This window comes from Coregonus lavaretus, assembly GCF_964263955.1.
Source record: "Coregonus lavaretus genome assembly, chromosome: 27".
Classification (NCBI taxonomy): Eukaryota; Metazoa; Chordata; class Actinopteri; order Salmoniformes; family Salmonidae; genus Coregonus; species Coregonus lavaretus.
Window position 1 is genome coordinate 7,251,324 of NC_140014.1, and position 23,225 is coordinate 7,274,548.

A 23,225-nucleotide genomic window follows, 5' to 3' on the forward strand; every position below is an offset into this window, starting at 1 on the left:
TGAGTGTGAGTGTGAGTGTGAGTGTGAGTGTGTGTGTGAGTGTGTGTGTGTGTGTGTGAGAGAGAGAGGCGTGTGTGTTGTCTAGTCTCGGGTGTCATCTTTCTCATCTTGCTTCATGATAACCTCCCACTCCTTAGAATCATGCCCACAGCATGTCAGCAATCTAGGATCCGTGCCATGCCAGTGACACACCACAGTGACAGGCTGGACTCAACCAGTCCCAAGCTAAAATGTGGAATTAGGAATGCAGACCAAGCAGCAAAAGAGAGCCGAGTGCTGAGATTGAAGCAGCAGACAGAACTCAGCAGACTTCACCTGTTGTCTCATTCCTCGGTTCAAATGAGGACATGATTGCATAGCAGTGCCCTGTTGATTAATGGCAGTGATGTTTTATTTAGAAGCAAACAGGACACCATTAATCTTTTTTTTATCGTCTCAAGCTCAATTTTTGCGCTTCATGGCATTACTTTCATGAATATTTCAGAGTAAGAACAATGTTGGGTAACTCTGTACTTAAAAGCAGGCGGGTGAAATGCTTTATTGCTTGTTTATTTTTACACCCCGGCCAGAACACTCCGTTCTGCCACCTCGGGCCAACACCCACTAATTTTGGTCACGGCTCCTCTCCTTCCTGGCACCTCAGTGGTGGAACGAACTTCCCCCCACCGTCAAAACAATTAAATCGCTGCCCATCTTCTGCCGCAGTCTGAAACCCTATGTCTTCAGAAAGCACTTTGGCTCCTACTAACACTTAGAAATAGTATTTTATTTTTCTCTTACTAGCATCAAGATTATTGGTACATATCTGGGTAAAGAAAGAATCTCTGGAAGGAACAGAGCAATAAGATAACATAGACAATTCCCCTGTTTTATGTGGTTGTCAATATTATTAAGTGGATGTGTGTCCTGAAATCGATTCAGTCCAGTTCCTTCTTTTGAAGTGCTAGTCTCAGGGATGATTGTACAGGCTTATTGAAGGCCATACAAATTCTGTTGTGAAACATACTGCTGCGAAAACCAATGGGGTGGCATCTCGATTCAAGAACATCTAAAAACAAGGGAACCTTAGCTGTGGATGGAGGTCTCTCAGATCTCCGTTGAGGTCTCCAAGGCAAAGCGGTATTGGGTGCCATGGAGGAGATAAGACAGCTGAGAGGGATGCGATCCACCATGGTCATTAATTGGCATGTCTGGAAGGTTGTGGAAAGAAATCCAAAACGTGTTCAGCATTAAATCCCTTTCAAGAATTCCCTGAAGATTTCACTGATATTCCATATGAGTTGGGAAAGTAGTACCTTATTTGTTCCTCAAAGATGATGTCCTTATTTGTTAACCAAAGCACTGGCACAAATGCTTGGGTACACTTGGATCTGGATATGTGAGGTTGAATGGGGACGAGAAGCAATAATGTTTGCAATGATGCTTGCCTTGCTGTTGAGTATTTTGTGATGGTTGAGCAACGCTGCATTTCTAAGAAACATCAACTTAATGGAGACTTAATGCATTGAATGCAAATGAATGGTTTGAGTGGCACCCACTTCAACGTAGTAGTTGTTTCTGTGCCAACTTTAATTAGCTACACATGGAATCCGTAGGCATAGGTCATAGGAAATACACAGAGGCTTTCTATTTCCATCTTGGCGGTAGGGTACTTAAAGGGGTTTTCTAGGAAATGTAATATTTCTTTAGGGAGGTTTAGGGCAATATTTAATCCAAGGCGCGTTATAGAGCAACGCACTAGACAGCCGACAATGCAGCCTTTAAAGGCAATATTCCCGATGTTCACAGAGATCACATTCACGGTAAACGCTGCAGATGCCAGCTCTATCGGAAATTACGTTTAAATGTCAAGCGCTCTACAACGTGCCTCGGATTGAATCCCGACCTTAGACTCTTTCTAGGAATATACCATTACATTGGCAGTGGAATGCTTACTGAGCTGCTTTTAATCTTGGAACAGTTCATAACATTTGGCTTTAATTTAAAAGCAACTATTCTGACATGTCTCTCATTCTTTAAAGCCAAATATAAATTTAGAATATCAGTTTTAATATTTAAAGGCTATTTTTATAACTAATATCCTTTGCCTTGTTTTGGAAAACCTGAGGATTTGCCAGAAGTAGATATTTGAGTACCGTAGGCTACGCTCTTGTGGCGTCTATTACTCAATTATCCGCTCTGATTCAAGTTATGTACAAGCAGTGATGTTTAATCTTACATGTCCAGTAGAGACCAATCACAATATCCTTTACTGGAATGAATGTAAAATGTGACTCACTTGAAATCACAACTAAATTGACTCGCTTGAAATCTAGCTGAAAATGGGAATTGCCACATAAAATAAAACAGCATTACAAATGTGCAGAACATTACACCATGCACAAAGCAGTCTTTTAGGATAAGGCTGACTCAATAATAATGGAAAAAGAAATTCCTAGAGCATAGATGATTGATGCAGCATGAACACAATGCTCAATGATATCCGTTGTGCTACCATGAGGACACGGTCCCTTATATGAAACGTATACACGTCAAACGTCCAATTACTTGCTACAACGACTCTTCATTGTGGCCTCGTCTCCACAGCTGTGCTTTGTACTGTAGTCACTGCGGGAGCCCGGGCCACAGTGACTGGGCCTTTTCATCTGGGTGGGAAACCGACATCTGCTTCCAATCCTCAATTGTAATGCCTTTCAAATGTCATCGCCACCTCCAGTGTGTTTCTCGTAACAGTTACATTGCATTGCATAGCTATTGGGTTACTTTGAAACAGATCTGGATTATGCCTTCCCCACCGCGAGTGAAAGCCCAGAAGGCACTGGTTGGAGTCTGGCCGTGATATTCTGTTTATGCAGAGAAGCCGCTGGAAATGACTGATTGTCAGTGGAGATTAAATTGAGTTCTGACTGAAATATGGATTTATGATTTGTAATTTTAGTTGAAAAGAACATACCATTCCATGCTCAAGGTCAGTGGGAGGTAAATGTTCTTGTACTAAAATCTAATTATGTATTTTTTTTTAATAGTAGGTAGATAGGCAGATGAAGCAACATGAGAGAAGCATGGCCGGCTGTTGGAAATTGGAACCATGATTGCAGTACAGTTCCAAAACATCACTAAGAAAGACAGGTGACATATCGATTGTGCAAAACAATTGAATTGCTTCACCCTTAAAAAAACAAATTATACCAGAGGCTGTAGATACACTGTTAGTAAGCTTCAGAAAGCATTGATTGCCTTGCTGTGTGAGAGAGAACTGATTTCATGTAATGTCTTATGAGGCAGAAAACAATATGAGCACCTACAGTCTGTTAAATCACCCAGTGGTGTGTTTAAATCCCGTTTATGTATATGTTGTATGTCAATGATAGTAAGAGTCAATCTTCAAAAAGTTGAATCATGAGATTTGTAGATGATCCTGCTTTAGTTAGTGTCTGGCCTGACTGTGAGTGAATAACTATAGTTTTAAATGGAAGAGATTGTAATTGATAGAAGAAACAGTGCTTTATATTATTACCTGTTGCAACACAGGGAGCAAATTTAGAGATAGTCTCTGAGTATATTTAGGAACAGAAATTGAGCACAAATTGAATTGTAATGCCAACACTGATGCACTGTATACACATTCAGAGAGATTTTCTTAAAATGTATTTCACCTTTATTTAACCAGGTAAGCTAGTTCTCATTTACAACTGCGACCTGGCCAATATAAAGCAAAGCAGTGCGAAAAAAACCCCCCAACAACACAGAGTTACATATGGAATAAACAAAACGTACAGTCAATAACACAATAGAAAATATATATACAGTGTGTGCAAATGTAGCAAGCCACGGAGGCAAGGCAACAAATAGGCCATAGTTCAAAACAACCACAATTATAATTTAGTATTAACACTGGAGTGATAGATGTGCAGAAGATGATGTGCAAATAGAGACACTGGGGTGCAAATGAGCAAAACAAATAACAATGTAAATAACAATATGGGGATGAGGTAGTTGGGTGGACTAACTACAGATGGGTTGTGTACAGGTGCAGTGATCGGTAAGCTGCTCTGAAAACTGATGCTTAAAGATAGTGTTTTAGGGAGCGTTTGACAGTGATGAGGGGTGGTCGTTTGACCGCGGACCCATTACGGACGCAGGCAATGAGGCAGTGATCGCTGAGATCCTGGTTGAAGACAGCGGAGGTGTATTTAGAGGGTAAATTAGTCAGGATGATATCTATGAGGGTGCCCATGTTAATGGATTTAGGGTTGTACCTGGTAGGTTCCTTGATAATTTGTGTGAGATTGAGGGCATCTAGTTTAGATTGTAGGACGGCCAGGGTGTTAAGCATATCCCAGTTTAGGTCACCAAGCAATACGAACTCTGAGGATAGATGGGGGGCAATCAATTCACATATGGTGTTCAGGGAACAGCTGGGGGCTGAGGGGGGTCTGTAGCAAGCGGCAACAGTGAAATACTTATTTCTGGAAAGGTGGATTTTTAGAAGTAGAAGCTCAAACTGTTTGGGCACAGACCTGGATAGTATGATAGAGCTCTGCAGGCTATCTCTACAGTAGATTGCAACTCCGCCCCCTTTGGCAGTTCTATCTAGACGGAAAATGTTGTAGTTGGGAATGGACATTTCAGAATCTTTGGTGGCCTTCCTAAGCCAGGATTCAGACACTACTAGAACATCAGGGTTGGCTGAGTGTGCTAACGCAGTGAATAACTCAAACTTAGGGAGGAGGCTTCTGATGTTAACATGCAAGAAACCAAGGCTTTTGCGATTACAGAAGCCAACAAATGATACTGCCTGGGGAGCAGGAGTGATACTGGGGGCTACAGGGCCTGGGTTAACCTCTACATCACCAGAGGAACAGAGGAGGATTAGAATAAGGATACGGCTAAAGGCTTTAAGAACTGGTCTTCTATTGCATTGGGTACAGAGAAAAAAAGGGGCCGATTACCGGGCATTGTAGAATAGATTCAGGGCATTATATACAGACAAGGATATGGAAGGATATGAGTACAGTGGAGGTAAACCTAAGCGTTGGGTAAAGATGAAAGAGATGGCATCACTGGAGGCACCGATTGAGCCGGTGTCCGCGTGTGTGGGGGGTGGGACAAAGGATCTATCTGAGACAGGTTGAGCAGGACTGGGGGCTCTACATTGAAAAAGTACAGTTAGAACTAACCGAAAACAGCAATAGGCAAGGCATATTGACATGGGAGATAGGAATAAAGCAGTCACAGGTGTTATTCGAGAGAGCTCAGACAACAGCTGGTAATGGCGACGAAAGTTTGAGCTGAGGCTAAACAGATCAAAAGGATGGGGTACCGTATAAAGGAACAGTCCAGCAGGCATCAGCTGTGTAGCTGAGTGATCATAAGGTCCAGTGAACAGCAGTAAGTAAGTCCGGGAGCAGTTCAGTGGCTGCTACGCTACAGGCACGGCTGTTGATTGCGTGTGCTAACGGGCCGGGGCTAGCAGATGGATCTTCATGATCATCGCAACGGGAAGCCTGTTGAAACCACATCAGACGATTATGTCGGCAGACCAGTCGTGATGGATCGGCGGGGCTCCGTGTCAACACTAGGAGGTCCCGTCCGGTTGACAGAGAGGTAGATAGCCGGGAGATGGGCCTGGCTCGGGGCTAACTCAAGGCTAACTGGGGTTAGCTTCAGGACAGTGGTGATTAGTGGTGATTAGCCAACAACGACAACAGCCATTCGGTTGCAGCTAGCTAGTTGCGATGATCCGGTGTTAAGGTCCAGTGATTCAGTGATTCTGGCAGAAAATCCGATATGCTCTGGCTCGATAGCGCGATGTGCAGACTGTGCAGACTGGCCGATAATTGTCCAGGCTAGAGCTGGCTGGTAGGTAGTGCAGGCCACGGACAATGGTGAAAACCGCTAACGGTGGCTAATAGCAAGTAGATAGTTAGCTGGCTAGCTGGCTAGTTTCAGCCAGAGGTTCTGGATAAAAATGTATGAAGAAATAATAGAATCCGTTCCACATTGGGTGAGGCGGGTTGCAGGAAAGTATATTTAGTTAAAGGATGGAAAGTGAGATTGAGAAATATATACAAAAAATACAAAAAACTGGCTATTTACATGAGGACACTACAGAAAACACGACCGCACTGCTATGCCATGTTGGAAGAGATAAGTTGTGGAGGTAACGCGATTGGTCCAAGAATACCTACAGACTAGCAAGTAGCAAGTATCCTCTCCCAAATCCCAAAATGGACTTCCCCTCCATTGAAAACCGACATAGAATGTCCTGCTCTTCCTACTAATGAGTGGGAAACGGAGTGCCCCATATTGAGTCATCCCTGCATACGTTACATCAGGGCACATCCGCTGTGTGTATAACAGATGAGTGCCAAAAGCCAGTGACGGAGCGAGTAGTGATGAACTGTTCCAATTCTTGTGCTTACTCGGCTTCAAAGCCAGGAGCTTAATGTAATTCTCTGGCACAACAGGATTTGTATCAGTCCCAAACGGATCAGTGAGGTTAAGAGCCGATAAGTAGTAGTGTTTAAATCCTCCATAGCCCAGCCATGCCACTGGGCCAGGGCCTGTCGGGGTGCACCGCGGAATGCTAGACTCAGCTCACCTCGTTTGGAAAGTTACTATAGTGGTAATCAGAGGACACTTAGCCAGATGAGACACAGGACATCTGTCACCCCAGTTTACAACGGGAGTGGGCCCGAAGAAGTACCGCAACTTGTTATATTTTAGCACAAATGCTGCAGCCGAAGTGAACTCTCACCACTGCGTGTGCAAACACATTGGCTAAGGCTGGTGGCTTGTCTAAAGGCAGATATAAAGGCTGAATGCTAACACACAAAATCTCTAACACAGGAGATATATAAAGGCTATATCTAGTTATAACAGGTCTTATATACAGTTTCTCAAATGTATTTTTAGCTACAATATCACAAAGACATTGTAAGTAGCTTAATAGAGCCCGCAGGAACCACAACATTTGATCACTATTTTTTTTTAAATAGTGATATTTCTAACAGTGTCATAACATTTGTCCACAAATGCAATATTATTTCACACCTTGATATCTCATTTGTCTATAAAAAATGATCTGAGCTGCATGCAATTGAACAAGTCACTGTCACACCCTGATCTGTTTGACCTGTCTTTGTGATTGTCTCCACCCCCTCCAGGTGTCGCCCATCTTCCCCATTATCCGTAGTGTATTTATACCTGTGTTCTCTGTTTGTCTGTTGCCAGTTCGTTTTGTTTCGTCAAGCCTACCAGTTTCTCCCCTTGCTCCTGTCTTTTTCAAGTTCCTGTTTGCCTGCCCCCTGTTTTTACATTGACATTTACATTTTTGTCATTTAGCAGACGCTCTTATCCAGAGCGACTTACACATTTTTGTAAGAAACTTTTGTTTACTTAGACACTGTCTGCATCTGGGTCTTCTCCTGAAACGTGATAGTCACAGGAAGCATGCACTGCATTCGTAACCTTCCTTTTAGACAGAATAAATAAAACAGGGTTGGGCGAATAACTAGAAAAATGTAATCCATAAGCCTACTAATACATTAATTAATCAATTAAAAATGTGCACATCTTCAATATAAAAACAGAAAAGAAAGTAAGTTATTTGAACCTTGTAATAATTCATTTTCTTTCAATTTTCTCTAAAATCTAATTATCAATATACACTAATAAAACTAGACCTATGATATTTCCTTTCATTCATTTTCATTACATTATGAGGAGTTTTTAGGATATTAGATATTCTGCACAGCGGCTTACTCTGGCCAATCCCCTCGAACATAATGTTTGTCAGCAACATAGTGAATCTCTCCAAAGATTGGAGGAGTATTAGGCTACTAGTGATCGGCACCAATATGGAAAGTCTGTATCCATTGGCTGCATTTTTTCGATATGAAAAGGAGACGGAAATGTGACTGACCTGCATAGGTAGGAAAGTGTCCAGAGGACTGTGTGCTGATTTACCAGTTTACAGTAGGTGTGAATGTTCTGGAAGCTTAATTGTAATCAATTATCTGAACACATTAAGAATCCCATTGAAACCTGATCCACCATCAATGGGACTATAGTTGTTATGATGGGGCGCTAAACGGCTGCCGACAAACATTATCAGCAATTTATCAATGTCACATCACCAAAATTATGTATGCGATAGCAAAATCGAATGCTTCTAAAGGCTAACTGAAATAGTCACCTTAACTTTATTCGTCATTAACGTGGTTCTTCAATAATTATGCATATATTACTTGCGCATTTGGTTGCCAGCTGTTTAGCCCAGCCTACGAGGTGATATTGTGGATCATTATCAGCTGATTCAGTAAATCATTTTCTGAATGACAGTCAAGTGATTAAAAGGTATATTGTCTGCTTTATTTACAGCAGGTTATAGTAAGAAAGCATCAAGGTAATGAGTTAAAGTTTTCATATGTTTCTGTGCATCAGATTGGACAACTAGTCAACTGTGTGCAATTGTGTATAGGCTATTGCAGAAATACCCAACAGTATTTTCCTTTCCATTATTCAGCACATTTCAAATGATAACAAATGAGTCGCCTAATGGGCTTATAAAAAAAAAATGATCTGGTAATCATGTTATACAATTTAATGACAAATAAATATTAAACTATAGTCCTAGATCTGTGTTGTTGTTAGACCCAATGTGTCTCTCCTCACCGATTCAATGAATTAATGGTGGGTGATCGAATTGTGCATGTGACTTGATTGAATTTGAATTATGTGAATAGCCTAATGATAATAATAATGATGATGATTTACATTTACATTTACATTTACGTCATTTAGCAGACGCTCTTATCCAGAGCGACTTACAAATTGGTGCATTCACCCTATAGCCAGTGGGATAACCCCTTTGCAATTATTGGAAGCCAGTGGAGTGTGCGGAGGAGGGGGGTGACGTGAGAGAACTTGGGAAGGTTGAACACCAGACGGGCTGCGGCATTCTGGATGAGTTGTAGGGGTTTAATGGCACAGGCAGGGAGCCCAGCCAACAGCGAGTTGCAGTAATCCAGACGGGAGATGACAAGTGCCTGGATTAGGACCTGTGCCGCTTCCTGTGTAAGGCAGGGTCGTACTCTCCGAATGTTGTAGAGCATGAACCTGCAGGATCGGGTCACCGCCTTGATGTTAGCGGAGAACGACAGGGTGTTGTCCAGGGTCACGCCAAGGCTCTTCGCACTCTGGGAGGAGGACACAACGGAGTTGTCAACCGTGATGGCGAGATCATGGAACGGGCAGTCCTTCCCCGGGAGGAAGAGCAGCTCCGTCTTGCCAGGGTTCAGCTTGAGGTGGTGATCCGTCATCCATACTGATATGTCTGCCAGACATGCAGAGATGCGATTCGCCACCTGGTTATCAGAAGGTGATGTTGTTGTGAGCCCATGATGTTGTGAGCCCAGTAACATATTGACTGCAGTCCCTTTAATCATAGCCTATTGTTACTTTGTGTCTCTAAAATCACAATATTTCAATTTCTATAGTCATGTGACAAATATTACATTTTTACCACATCCAAATATTTTTGCATTAACTGTATATTTCCATAACTGATCAAATTTCTGTAGGCTATAGGCCTATAGGCAAGCCTAAGATTCTGCCCATGTGAACACATTTATTTTAGGCCTAAAAAACAGCCATACATGATTTAATGAAAAGCAGCAAACAGACACAAGATTGTTTCACATTCTTTAATAACAGACTCAAACACGAAATAGGCTACAGCTTCTTCATTTACATTTTAGTCATTTAGCAGACACTCTTATCCAGAGCAATTTACAGGAGCAGTTAGGGTTAAGTGCCTTGCTTAAGGGCACATCGACAGAATTTTCACCTAGTCGGCTCGGGGATTAGAACCAGCGACCTTTCGGTTACTGGCACAACGCTCTTACCCACTAAACTACCTGCCGCCCAGCTGTTTCCCACCCAATTACAGGGAAACTCAACATAATGTACAACACTTACGTCGAGTGCGCAGAGGGTACGCAGTGTTGTACCTTCGCTGTCGCGTTTTGTTTGTCAAAAAGACACATAAGTGGGCCATCCAGTCTGTTTAGGCAGAGAGGAAGAGGTGAAGCGAGAGCGTTTACTCCACCCAAAAATTGTCCATGAAAATATGACCAAGAAGTGAGGATTTTTAGTATGTAGGTCAATGAGAGTGTTGAATTTGGTCAACAAAAATGTAATTGCTAATTTGCTATGTGAGACTTATTTGATTGAATAGTAGTTTCATAATGGTTAGGTTGTTATGAATGCACTGATATAAGTGGACGCACGCAAGTGGCATTTCGGCAACTTTGAAAAAACTACTTTATATCAGAGTTGTGCCTGTTGGTCACGCACGTATCTGCCCTCTCATTGGCTAGAATGGTCCCACCTGATCTCGCCTCCTCCCGCCTGCCGTCCATATTTGAGGACAAGTATTTCCATTGTATGAGCGGTCACTCGAATATCTTGTCAATTAAATAGATCATCTTTGGTTTAAGCCAACTGAGGTAACCAGGGTGAGCCTTAAGTGTTGTGGTTGACCTTAAACCTATAGGGAACATGGAGGTCATGCATTAGTGCAGATCACTTTAGAGCGGATAAATTAATCACTTAGATAAAAGCAGTCTGATCTTATAATATCAGTCAAAATGCAATATTACTGTAAATGAGTGTTAGTGTTAAAACAATAGAAATCATCACTTGAAAATGATGTGTATATTTTAGAATTCATATATTTATAAAATATTTGATCACAACTATAAGCAATTTATTTTTCATTGGAAGGCTATTACAGAGAGTTTATCGTATCCTGTATCCTGTTATAAAGCACTATAGGGAATATTTCTGTGAGATACATTTCATTTAAATAACTATAATCAGTGCTTCAATTGGGCTCTTTTTTGATGGTGCTAGTACCGTCACCTCCAATTTTGTACTACTTGAGTATGGGCACTTCCTATAGAATAGCCTATTTGCTCTAAAATATAAACCGTGGTACTGTAAAATGAACTGTAATTTTTCCGCATGCTATAAAAGGTAATATTGCCCACTTTCTTTAAAAAAGAAATGAGTATGAAATCTTTTGTACTTGCAGTCTACATTGCAATTAATTTCTGAAAACTTTTTGGAATAACCTTTCTCTTATATTCTCCTATTATCTCCCCTGTGGGTGTGATGATTTACAGAGTTACCTCAGATTAACCCCGGCAGGAACACTTGGCTCTGGGGAGGCATGGGCGGATGGTTGCTTTCTAATTTCAGTGAATGATTGTGGACTTCAGGAAACAGCAGAGGGTGCACCACCCTATCCACATCGACAGGACCGCAGTGGAGAAGGTGGAAAGCTTCAAGTTCCTTGGCGTACACATCACCGACAAACTAAAATGGTCCACCCACGCAGACAGTGTGGTGAAGAAGGCGCAACAGAGCCTCTTCAACCTCAGGAGGCTAAAGAAATTCAGCTTGGCACCTAAAACCCTCACAAAGTTTTACAGATGCACAATTGAGAGCATCCTGTCGGGCTGTATCACCGCCTGGTACGGCAACTGCACCGCCCACAACCGCAGGGCTCATCAGAGGGTGGTGCGGTCTGCCGAACAGCACCGGAGAAGATGGCTGCCGTTTTACAGCCCTCTAACCAATTGTACTATTATGTGTGTTTTTCCGCGTTATTTGTAATTTATTTTGTACATAATGTTTCTGCCATCGTCTCTTATAACCAAAAAGAGCTTCTGGATATCAGGACAGCGATTACTCACCTCGTATTGGACGAAGATTTTTTCTTCAACGAGGCGGCCGCAAAGGATATCCTACAGACACCCGACAAGGCCCAAATCCCCGTCATTCGCATGAGGAAGAGACGGAGATATCGTGGACGTAGGTCGGGGTGCCTTGTAAGGATCCGACGGCGAGCGAGTAAACTGCCGCTCCCATCAATCCTATTAGCCAATCTTCAATCATTGGAGAACAAATTGGATGACCTAAGATTACGGTTATCCTACCAACGGGACATTAAAAACTGTAATATCTTATGTTTCACCGAGTCGTGGCTGAACGACGACATGGATAACATACAGCTAGCGGGCTATACGCTACATCGGCAGGATAGAACGGCTGACTCCGGTAAGACAAAGGGTGGCGGTCTGTGTATATTTGTAAACAACAGCTGGTGCACAAAATCAAATACTAAGGAAGTCTCGAGGTTTTGCTCGCCTGAGGTAGAGTATCTTATGATAAGCTGTAGACCACACTATTTACCAAGAGAGTTTTCATCTATATTTTTCATAGCTGTCTATTTACCACCACAAACCAATGCTGGCATTAAGATTGCACTGAATGAGTTGTATAAGGCCATAAATCAACAGGAAAACGCTCATCCAGATGCAGCGCTCCTAGTGGCCGGGGACTTTAATGCAGGGAAACTTAAATCCGTTCTACCTAATTTCTGCCAGCATGTTAAATGTGCAACCAGAGGAAAAAAAAACTCTGGACCACCTTTACTCCACACACAGAGACGCATACAAAGCTCTCCCTCGCCCTCCATTTGGCAAATCTGACCATAACTCTATCCTCCTGATTCCTGCTTATAAGCAAAAACTAAAGCAGGAAGCACCAGTGGCTCGGTTAATAAAAAAGTGGTCAGATGACGCAGATGCTAAGCTACAGGACTGTTTTGCTAGCACAGACTGGAACATGTTCCGGGATTCTTCAGACAGCATTGAGGAGTACACCACATCAGTCACTGGCTTCATCAATAAGTGCATCGATGATGTCGTCCCCACAGTGACCGTACGTACATACCCCAACCAGAAGCCATGGATTACAGGAAACATCCGCACTGAGCTAAAGGGTAGAGCTGCCGCTTTCAAGGAGCGGGACTCTAACCCGGACGCTTATAAGAAATCCCGCTATGCCCTCCGACGAACCATCAAACAGGCAAAGAGTCAATACAGGACTAAGATTGAATCGTACTACACTGGCTCTGACGCTTATCGGATGTGGCAGGGCTTGAAAACTATTACAGACTACAAAGGGAAGCACAGCCGCGAGCTGCCCAGTGACACAAGCCTACCAGACGAGCTAAACCACTTCTATGCTCGCTTCGAGGCAAGCAACACTGAAGCATGCATGAGAGCACCAGCTGTTCCGGATGACTATGTGATCACGCTCTCCGTAGCCGATGTGAGTAAGACTTTTAAGCAGGTCAACATTCACAAGGCCGCAGGGCCAGACGGATTACCAGGACGTGTACTCCGAGCATGTGCTGACCAACTGGCAAGTGTCTTCACTGACATTTTCAACATGTCCATGACTGAGTCTGTAATACCAACATGTTTCAAGCAGACCACCATAGTCCCCGTGCCCAAGGACTCTAAGATAACCTGCCTAAATTACTACCGACCCGTAGCACTGACGTCTGTAGCCATGAAGTGCTTTGAAAGGCTGGTCATGGCTCACATCAACAGCATTATCCCAGAAACCATAGACCCACTCCAATTTGCATACCGCCCCAACAGATCCACAGATGATGCAATCTCTATTGCACTCCACACTGCCCTTTCCCACCTGGACAAGAGGAACACCTACGTGAGAATGCTATTCATTGACTACAGCTCAGCATTCAACACCATAGTGCCCTCTAAGCTCATCACTAAGCTAAGGATCCTGGGACTAAACACCTCCCTCTGCAACTGGATCCTGGACTTCCTGACGGGCCGCCCCCAGGTGGTAAGGGTAGGTAACAACACATCTGCCACACTGATCCTCAACACGGGGGCCCCTCAGGGGTGCGTGCTCAGTCCCCTCCTGTACTCCCTGTTCACCCATGACTGCATGGCCAGGCACGACTCCAACACCATCATTAAGTTTGCCGACGACACAACAGCGGTAGGCCTGATCACCGACAACGATGAGACAGCCTATAGGGAGGAGGTCAGAGACCTGGCCTTGTGGTGTCAGGACAACAACCTCTCCCTCAACGTGACCAAGACAAAGGAGATGATTGTGGACTACAGGAAAAAAAAGAGGACTGAGCACGCCCCCATTCTCATCGACGGGGCTGAAGTGGAACAGGTTGAGAGCTTCAAGTTCCTTGGTGTCCACATCACCAACAAACTATCATGGTCCAAACACACCAAGACAGTCGTGAAGAGGGCACAACAAAGCCTATTCCCCCTCAGGAGACTGAAAAGATTTGGCATGGGTCCTCAGATCCTCAAAAAATTCTACAGCTGCACCATCGAGAGCATCCTGACTGGTTGCATCACCGCCTGGTATGGCAACTGCTTGGCCTCCGACCGCAAGGCACTACAGAGGGTAGTGCTTACGGCCCAGTACATCACTGGGGCCAAGCTTCCTGCCATCCAGGACCTCTATACCAGGCGGTGTCAGAGGAAGGCCCTCAAAATTGTCAAAGACTCCAGCCACCCTAGTCATAGACTGTTCTCTCTGCTACCGCACGGCAAGCGGTACCGGAGTGCCAAGTCTAGGTCCAAAAGACTTCTCAACAGCTTCTACCCCAAAGCCATAAGACTCCTGAACAGCTAATCATGGCTACCCTGACTATTTGCACTGCCCCCCCCACCCCATCCTTTTACGCTGCTGCTACTCTGTTAATTATTTATGCATAGTCACTTTATCTCTACCCACATGTACATATTACTTCAACTACCTCAACTAGCCGGTGCCCCCGCACATTGACTCTGCACCGGTACCCCCCTGTATATATAGCCTCCCTACTGTTATTTTATTTTACTTCTGCTCTTTTTTTCTCAACACTTTTTTTGTTGTTGTTTTATTTTTACTTTTTTTTGTTAAAAAGAAATGCACTGTTGGTTAAGGGCTGTAAGTAAGCATTTCACTGTAATGTCTGCACCTGTTGTATTCGGCACATGTGGCCAATAAAATTTGATTTGATTTGATTACTGGGGGCAAACTACCCGCCCTCCAAAACACATACAGCACCCGATGTCACAGGAAGGCCAAAAAGATAATCAAGGACATCAACCACCCGAGCCACTGCCTGTTCACCCCGCTATCATCCAGAAGGTGAGGTCAGTACAGGTGCATCAAAGCTGGGACAGAGAGAATGAAAAACAGCTCCTATTTCAAGGCCATCAGACTGTTAAATAGCTATCACTAGCACATTAGAGGCTGCTGCTGCCTATTGAAATCACTGGCCTCTTTAAGAAATTGAACACTAGTCACTTTAATAATGTTTACATATCTTGGACTACTCATCTCATATGTATATTGTCACGCCCTGGCTCGGGGGACTCTCTTATGTTGAGCCAGGGTGTTAGTTTCTATGTTTTGTGTTGTAGGTTGTGGGTCTAGTTTGATTATTTCTATGTTGGCCTGAGTGACTCCCAATCAGAGGCAACGAGTGTCAGCTGTCAGCTGGTTGTCTCTGATTGGGAGCCATATTTAAACAGTCGGTTTTTCTTTCGTGTTTGTGGGATTTTGTTTCAAGTCTGGTTAGGTTTGACCGTGTACTGTCACGTATCGTTTGTTGTTTTTGTCGTGTTTCCTTCAGTGTTAATAAATATGTTTGCATTCGACGCTGCGCATTGGTCCTCTCTTACCGGCGAGCGTGACAGAAAATACCACCACAACTGGACCAAGCAGCGAGTCGAGGAGCCATCGCCAGCGAAATCCCTAGCAGATCTCCGTGGCAGCCTCGACTGGGTCAAGCCGATTGAAGAGCGGAGAGAGTGGACTTGGGAACAATGGAGGAGGAGTTTCGACTGGGTCAAGCCAATTGAGGAGCTGAATAGCGGGAGTTGGAAGGAGAAGAGCGAGAGTTGGGCGAGAACTATAGAGGCCTGGCCCACGGGGAGGAGAGACCCCCAGACATTTTTTAGGGGGGGGCTCACGACGTCGGGGCAGCAGGAGGCCGCGATAGAGCGGTCCAGCGGGTTGGCAGAGGAGGCCGCCAGGTTACGGGGGCCACTGGCCGTAGAGGGGGTGGAAGGTGTAGAGGCACGGCGAGAGGTACTGGGGTGTGTTACCAGTCCGGTCCGGCCCATTCCAGATCCCGGCGTAGGACCAGTGGTGTGTGTCCCCAGTACGGTCCGGCCTGTTCCTGCTCCCCGCACCAAGTCTGTGGTGCGCGTCGCCAGCCCAGTCCGGCCCGTTCCTGCTCTCCGTACCAAGTCTGTGGTGCGTTTCGTCAGCCTTGTCCGGCCCGTTCCTGCTCCCCGCACCAAGTCTGTGGTGCATTTCGTCAGCCCTGTCCGGCCCGTTCCTGCTCCCCGCACCAAGTCTGTGGTGCGCGTCGCCAGCCCAGTCCGGCCCGTTCCTGCTGCCCACACCAAGTCTGTGGTGCGTTTCGTCAGCCCTGTCCGGCCCGCTCCTGCTCCCCACACCAAGCCAGTGGTGTGCGTCGTCAGTTCAGCACGGCCCGTGCCTGTTCCCCACACCAAGCCAGTGGTGTGCGTCGTCGGTCCGGCACGGCACGTGCCTGTTCCACTGGTGCCTGGTCCGGCGCCGGTCAGATGCGTTACGCCGGAGCTAGAGCAATCCGCTCCACCAGTGTGCAGTCCAGCTCCGGTCAGCAGGGCCAGACCGGACCAGGGGTACTGTGGGGGGTTAGAGAGCGAGTGGGGATCATGCCCGGAGCCGGAACCGCCGCCTAGGCGGAGTGCCCACCCGGTCCCTCCCCTGTTGTGTGTGGTTGGCGCGGTCGGAGTCCGCGCCTTTAGGGGGGGGTACTGTCACGCCTTGGCTCGGGGGACTCTCTTATGTTGAGCCAGGGTGTTAGTTTCTATGTTTTGTGTTGTAGGTTGTGGGTCTAGTTTGATTATTTCTATGTTGGCCTGAGTGACTCCCAATCAGAGGCAACGAGTGTCAGCTGTCAGCTGGTTGTCTCTGATTGGGAGCCATATTTAAACAGTCGGTTTTTCTTGCGTGTTTGTGGGATTTTGTTTCAAGTCTGGTTAGGTTTGACCGTGTACTGTCACGTATCGTTTGTTGTTTTTGTCGTGTTTCCTTCAGTGTTAATAAATATGTTTGCATTCGACGCTGCGCATTGGTCCTCTCTTACCGGCGAGCGTGACATATATACTGCATTCTATTCTATAACATTCCACTGTATCTTAGTACATGCTGCTCTGTCATTGCTTGTCCATATATGTATTCTTAAATCCCATTCCTTACTAGTTTTGTGTGTTTTGGGTATATGTTGTGAAATCGTTAGATATTACTTGTTAGATATTACTGCACTGTCGGAGCTAGAAGCACAAGCATTTCGCTACACCCGCTATAACATCTGCTAAACACGTGTATGTGACAAATAAAATTTGATTTAATTTGAATGTCTGCTCAATATCCTCACTGTTCTTCTGATGACTTATTTTGCATTAAAGTAGCATAATTCTATAATTCTCAAACAGAATATAGCGCCCGAATCTGGCCTCGTTACTGACGACTCATTAGTCCCCTTACAAAAAAAGATTGCAGTATAACTGCAGTGCACTACAGTATAACTGCAGTTAGAGTGCAGTATAACTGCAGTATGCAGCAAATACTGCGTCCAAAATAACAAAAACATTTTTACTGCAGTAATTTTGCAGTATAATTGCAGTTCAACTGCAGTACACTATAGTTATTCTGAAATTACTAAATCCAAATTACCCCAGTCGACTGCAGTTACTGCACTTTTACTGCAGTTTCAAAACTGAAATCTTTTTTTGTAAGGGTCTCTAATTATTAGGATTTTGTCATCATGCAGATGGAGGCTTCTCATGGGAGAATACTGTTATGTCTGCATACTATGTTTATAGTGCTGCATTGAGAGTTAAACTAGCACACAGTTTGACAGTGCAGTTTTTGTGGGATTATGACTGATGTACAGTATTGTGATACTTTATTGATTGCTTTGTTCTGTAACCGTCACTTGAGTTCAGTGGTGATTTTAGCATGTACATCTTTGTAGGGGAAACAATTTTTTTTTTTTTTAATGCATGCCAGCAAAGCCACTACAGAACACTAAACAATACATTCATTGCACTATAACGGTGGCAAACGGTGCCCACAAACTGTTAGGGCCTACATAAAGCTGTCCCAACAGCATAATTTTATTTTCAGCACCATGGAGTGAATCCTCACCACTGCTACACCTGGCTATCAGCGGAGCCTTGTCTGGTAGCGAAACAGTTCATTCAGCCTCATTTACTTCCTTTAAAAAAAACATAGCTGATATGGCTGACTTACTTAAACAAATGTGGCTTCTACTGACAATTGAGATGTATAAACTACGGCATAAGGGGACGACGAGCGGATAAGAGGCAATCCGTAATTTCGATTAAGACATTAATGAGCGAGCTAGGACAGAAGTAGTCAATATAACTATTTGTTCAGCACTTTTGAAATGTACAGTGACAGAATATAGAACATGGGCCGTTCTTACAGTGTTCTCCCTGAACACCAAGTCAGAACCGTAGGATAAATAAAGGGGGCATATAAGCAGACAACGAAAGCTCTTACAATATTTGATGATGAGGCTACATGTGCACCTCCAACAGCTAACAGCTTACACATTTACATTTACATTTACGTCATTTAGCAGACGCTCTTATCCAACATACACTTAGTATTACTTTCTTAGCTACAGTATACATATCTCCATGGCATATTATATAATTTATGCAGCAGCATACAATATATTTTTGGACTCACCTTGTTGTGCTGTGCTCACTTGAACAGGTGGTCCTTTGTGGGCAAATTTTGTCATCAAACTTTGTCATCAAAGTCTGGCATTCTCTACATTTATGGTGCTTTCAAGACAACTGGGAACTCGGAAAAAAACAAGATCGAATCATGACATCAGTGATCTTTAGATCGGAGCTCTAGAAAGAGGCCTGAGTTCCCGACTTGGAATTCCGAGTTGGATGACCGTTCAAAAGATTTCTGAGATTTCCCAGTTCCGAGTTTCCAGTTGTTTTGAACGCGGCAGAAGTCATGCTGGATTGACAGCATGGCCAATGTTGAATGTTTATCCTTTTAAGCTTGGAAAAGAGACCGTTAAACCCAGACTTAGACCACACACCCACTCCACTCAATAGCAGGCTAATGATTGCTTTGCAACGCTTGCAGTTAGCCACTGATTCCTTCCAAACCACTCATTGTTGAATTTGCAATTTTTTACTTGTTGAGTAATGTGTATGTCCAATGGCAGAGAAGCACAGATACGTTTGATCTATAATTTCTCTTAACAATTCATCTTCATATGACAAGGATTGAAAACGATTTGCCAGTAATAATACACTGCTCAAAAAAATAAAGGGAACACTTAAACGACACAATGTAACTCCAAGTCAATCACACTTCTGTGAAATCAAACTGTCCACTTAGGAAGCAACACTGATTGACAATACATTTCACATGCTGTTGTGCAAATGGAATAGACAACAGGTGGAAATTATAGGCAATTAGCAAGACACCCCCAATAAAGGACTGGTTTTGCAGGTGGTGACCACAGACCACTTCTCAGTTCTTATGCTTCCTGGCTGATGTTTTGGTCACTTTAGAATGCTGGCGGTGCTTTCACTCTAGTGGTAGCATGAGACAGAGTCTACAACCCACACAAGTGGCTCAGGTAGTGCAGCTCATCCAGGATGGCACATCAATGCGAGCTGTGGCAAGAAGGTTTGCTATGTCTGTCAGCGTAGTGTCCAGAGCATGGAGGCGCTACCAGGAGACAGGCCAGTACCATCAGGAGATGTGGAGGAGGCCGTAGGAGGGCAACCTCCGCCTTTGTGCAAGGAGGAGCAGGAAGACAACTGCCAGAGCCCTGCAAAATGACCTCCAGCAGGCCACAAATGTGCATGTGTCTGCTCAAACGGTCAGAAACAGACTCCATGAGGGTGGTATGAGGGCCCGACGTCCACAGGTGGGGGTTGTGCTTACAGTCCAACACCGTGCAGGACGTTTGGCATTTGCCAGAGAACACCAAGATTGGCAAATTCGCCACTGGCGCCCTGTGCTCTTCACAGATGAAAGCAGGTTCACACTGAGCACATGTGACAGACGTGACAGAGTCTGGAGACGCAGTGGAGAACGTTCTGCTGCCTGCAACATCCTCCAGCATGACCGGTTTGGCGGTGGATCAGTCATGGTGTGGGGTGGCATTTCTTTGGGGGGCCGCACAGCCCTCCATGTGCTCGCCAGAGGTAGCCTGACTGCCATTAGGTACCGAGATGAGATCATCAGACCCGTTGTGAGACCATATGCTGGTGCGGTTGGCCCTGGGTTCCTCCTAATGCAAGACAATGCTAGACCTCATGTTGCTGGAGTGTGTCAGCAGTTCCTGCAAGAGGAAGGCATTGATGCTATGGACCGTCCGTTCCCCAGACCTGAATCCAATTGAGCACATCTGGGACATCATGTCTCGCTCCATCCACCAGCGCCACGTTGCACCACAGACTGTCCAGGAGTTGGCGGATGCTTTAGTCCAGGTCTGGGAGGAGATCCCTCAGGAGACCATCCGCCACCTCATCAGGAGCATGCCCAGGCGTTGTAGGGAGGTCATACAGGCACGTGGAGGCCACACACACTACTGAGCCTCATTTTGACTTGTTTTAAGGACATTACATCAAAGTTGGATCAGCCTGTAGTGTGGTTTTCCACTTTAATTTTGAGGTTGACTCCAAATCCAGACCTCCATGGGTTGATAAATTTGATTTCCATTGATAATTTTTATGTGATTTTGTTGTCTGCACATTCAACTTTGTAAAGAAAAAAGTATTTAATAAGATTATTTCATTCATTCAGATCTAGGATGTGTTATTTTAGTGTTCCCTTAATTTTTTTGAGCAGTGTATAATATGCCATTTAGCAGACGCTTTTATCCAAAGCGACTTACAGTCATGTGTGCATACATTTTTATGTATGGGTGGTCCTGGGGATCGAAACCACTACCCTGGCATTACAAGCGCCATGCTCTACCAATTGAGCTACAGAGGGCCATTGTCGACTTGATTCATGATGATGACTACTTGTCTAGCTTGCTAGCTAAGATTTTGAAAGTATGATGTTGACATGATCAGTCAAATCAAAGCTACGGTAGATATAATGTTATTTGATGTCATTTTATCTGTGGCCAATGACCTTGAGCCTTCTTGGATGGGCACTTCTAATGTAACTCTATGGCAGCACCCAAAGGGCTTAAATTCTTTAGCTCTCCCCATAGATTTTGTGGTGTCCCCATGAGTGACAGAACACTGAGCCAATCACGGCGCAACTAGAGAACATTACCAACCCCTACGCTCCGTATTTTCCGCAGTCTTGCCCCGCCACCACAGAAAGCACTGAGCTAGGCTGAAACACCTGCATTTTGGAGCTGCCTTACTCAAGAAAGCAAAAAAGAGACCATGTTTGTATGCAGCTTTATTAACTCAATTATTATAATTTTTTTACATTGTTTGCAAACTGATATGTGACATGTATTAATGCCAGAATAACATGCAAAATGGGCAACAACTGATTTTTTTTTAGCTAAACAGGTGGCCATGTTTACCCCACCTGCCATGAATGACGTGTCGCCACTGCTTGATTTTGAGATAAAGAACAACATGGTTGATTAGAAATCGCTGTCACAGAGTTATCATTCTAAACACAACACTGATGACAAGGATGGATGAACTCTCTCTCCCACTACCTCCTCCCTTCCTTATTACCGGGTGAACCCCGGTCCCATGAGGTTTCTGGTTAGAGTGCTTTGATGTCAACGCTGCACAGAAAAAGGCACTGCTATTTCACTGATTGGGGGCAGAAGGCCAGGATGTGCTCGGGACGTTGGGAACAGCACACCTACATTGTGTGTGTGGCATTTGGAAATGCACACTTCGCCTCCCCACCAAGTCTCCTCCAGCAATTACTGTTCAGACAGTCACCAACTCCCCAGTGAGTCTGTGCAATCCTACGTAGCTAACTTGAGGGGGTTAGCTAGCTCATGCAAGTTTGGTGCACTTCAATGGTTCGGGACCAACTGATAGATAGAACACACAAACAATGCTAAAGTGCAGGAAAGACTGTTGCACGAGCCAGCCGATCACAAGCAATTAATCTTGCTTTCCAAGTCGAGTCAGCAGCCGAGTGAGAAGCTAGGTTAACACAGCAAGTGACCCGCCCCTCCCCCCCTGATTTCTTACACCACTCCGCGCTAGCTCTGCCGAGACAGTGCGGCTTGCAAAACAGCAACAATGTTCCCAACCACGGCAACAGTGTGGAAACTGTGGATCCCGTTCCCATGCCACCAGAGCTCAGAATTGCCCTGCTTGTTGCGGCTAAAACTGCCACGATTGTGGAAAACAAAACCACTTTGCCAATGTCTGCTGCTCTACCTCTGTAGACCCACAAAATACAGAACATCATTCTCAGTCTCCAACTATTATCCACAAAGTGAGCTCTGAGTCAGTGGCTTTCAAATCATGCGCAGTCAACCTGAGTGATGTTTGCATTCCCCTACTGTTGGATACTGGTGCCAGTGTATCACTGCTGAATGTGGACACATGATATGATTAATTTGACAATAAAAATAAATCAACACAATACAACAACACGTGGATACAATGCATTAAAAAATCATAGAGGATAGCACACATTTTAGAAACTCTTGTTAACAAAATACATAATTCATCAATGAACAACAAATGAAAGTTGGAAAATAAAAGGAGTTGAGGCAGTTTGGAAAAGTCAGTATAGCTTGAGCCGAGGCCGCATTGATGGTACAATATAGCCAGTGGCGTGTATTCATGGATGCCAAGGGAAGCCAGGCTCCCGCCAAAAATGTACCAATCATTTTTGTTTGTCTCTCTGTGTTTCATAATTTTCCTTCAATTCGCAAGAGGCTGAATGTACCTCACCGGAGAAAGCATCCGAGCGAGTGAAACAGGGCCCCTCTGTCTCTGTATGTGTAGACCATGTATTTGATGCTGTCTGGTCAGAAAGAGTATGATATTGTTGCCACCCATAGCATTGAATGCAAGAAAAGCCAGCAAGCATTTGGCCTCCCTTTATATTTCTTTGATACAATAATAGCCAATCAGCATTGAGCTAAACTGAGCAAACTCAACTGTGAATGGTCCTGGCGCACCAAAAAAAGTGTCAAGGGAAGCCAGTTTGGATTTGGCTGCACACCAATCACATCAAGCCAAAAGTCAGTGACAGAAAAAAAACTTGAATTGTTGTGTTGTTGTGTTGTTGTGTTGTTGTCCTAT

General features: G+C 44.5%; 1 protein-coding gene across 1 annotated transcript in view; it reads left to right on the top strand.

Moving 5' to 3' along the window:
- LOC311103132 (transcriptional repressor protein YY1-like) overlaps positions 1-23,225 on the top strand; it is a 964,063-nt gene that overhangs the window by 889,968 nt on the left and 50,870 nt on the right. The window lies entirely within an intron of this gene.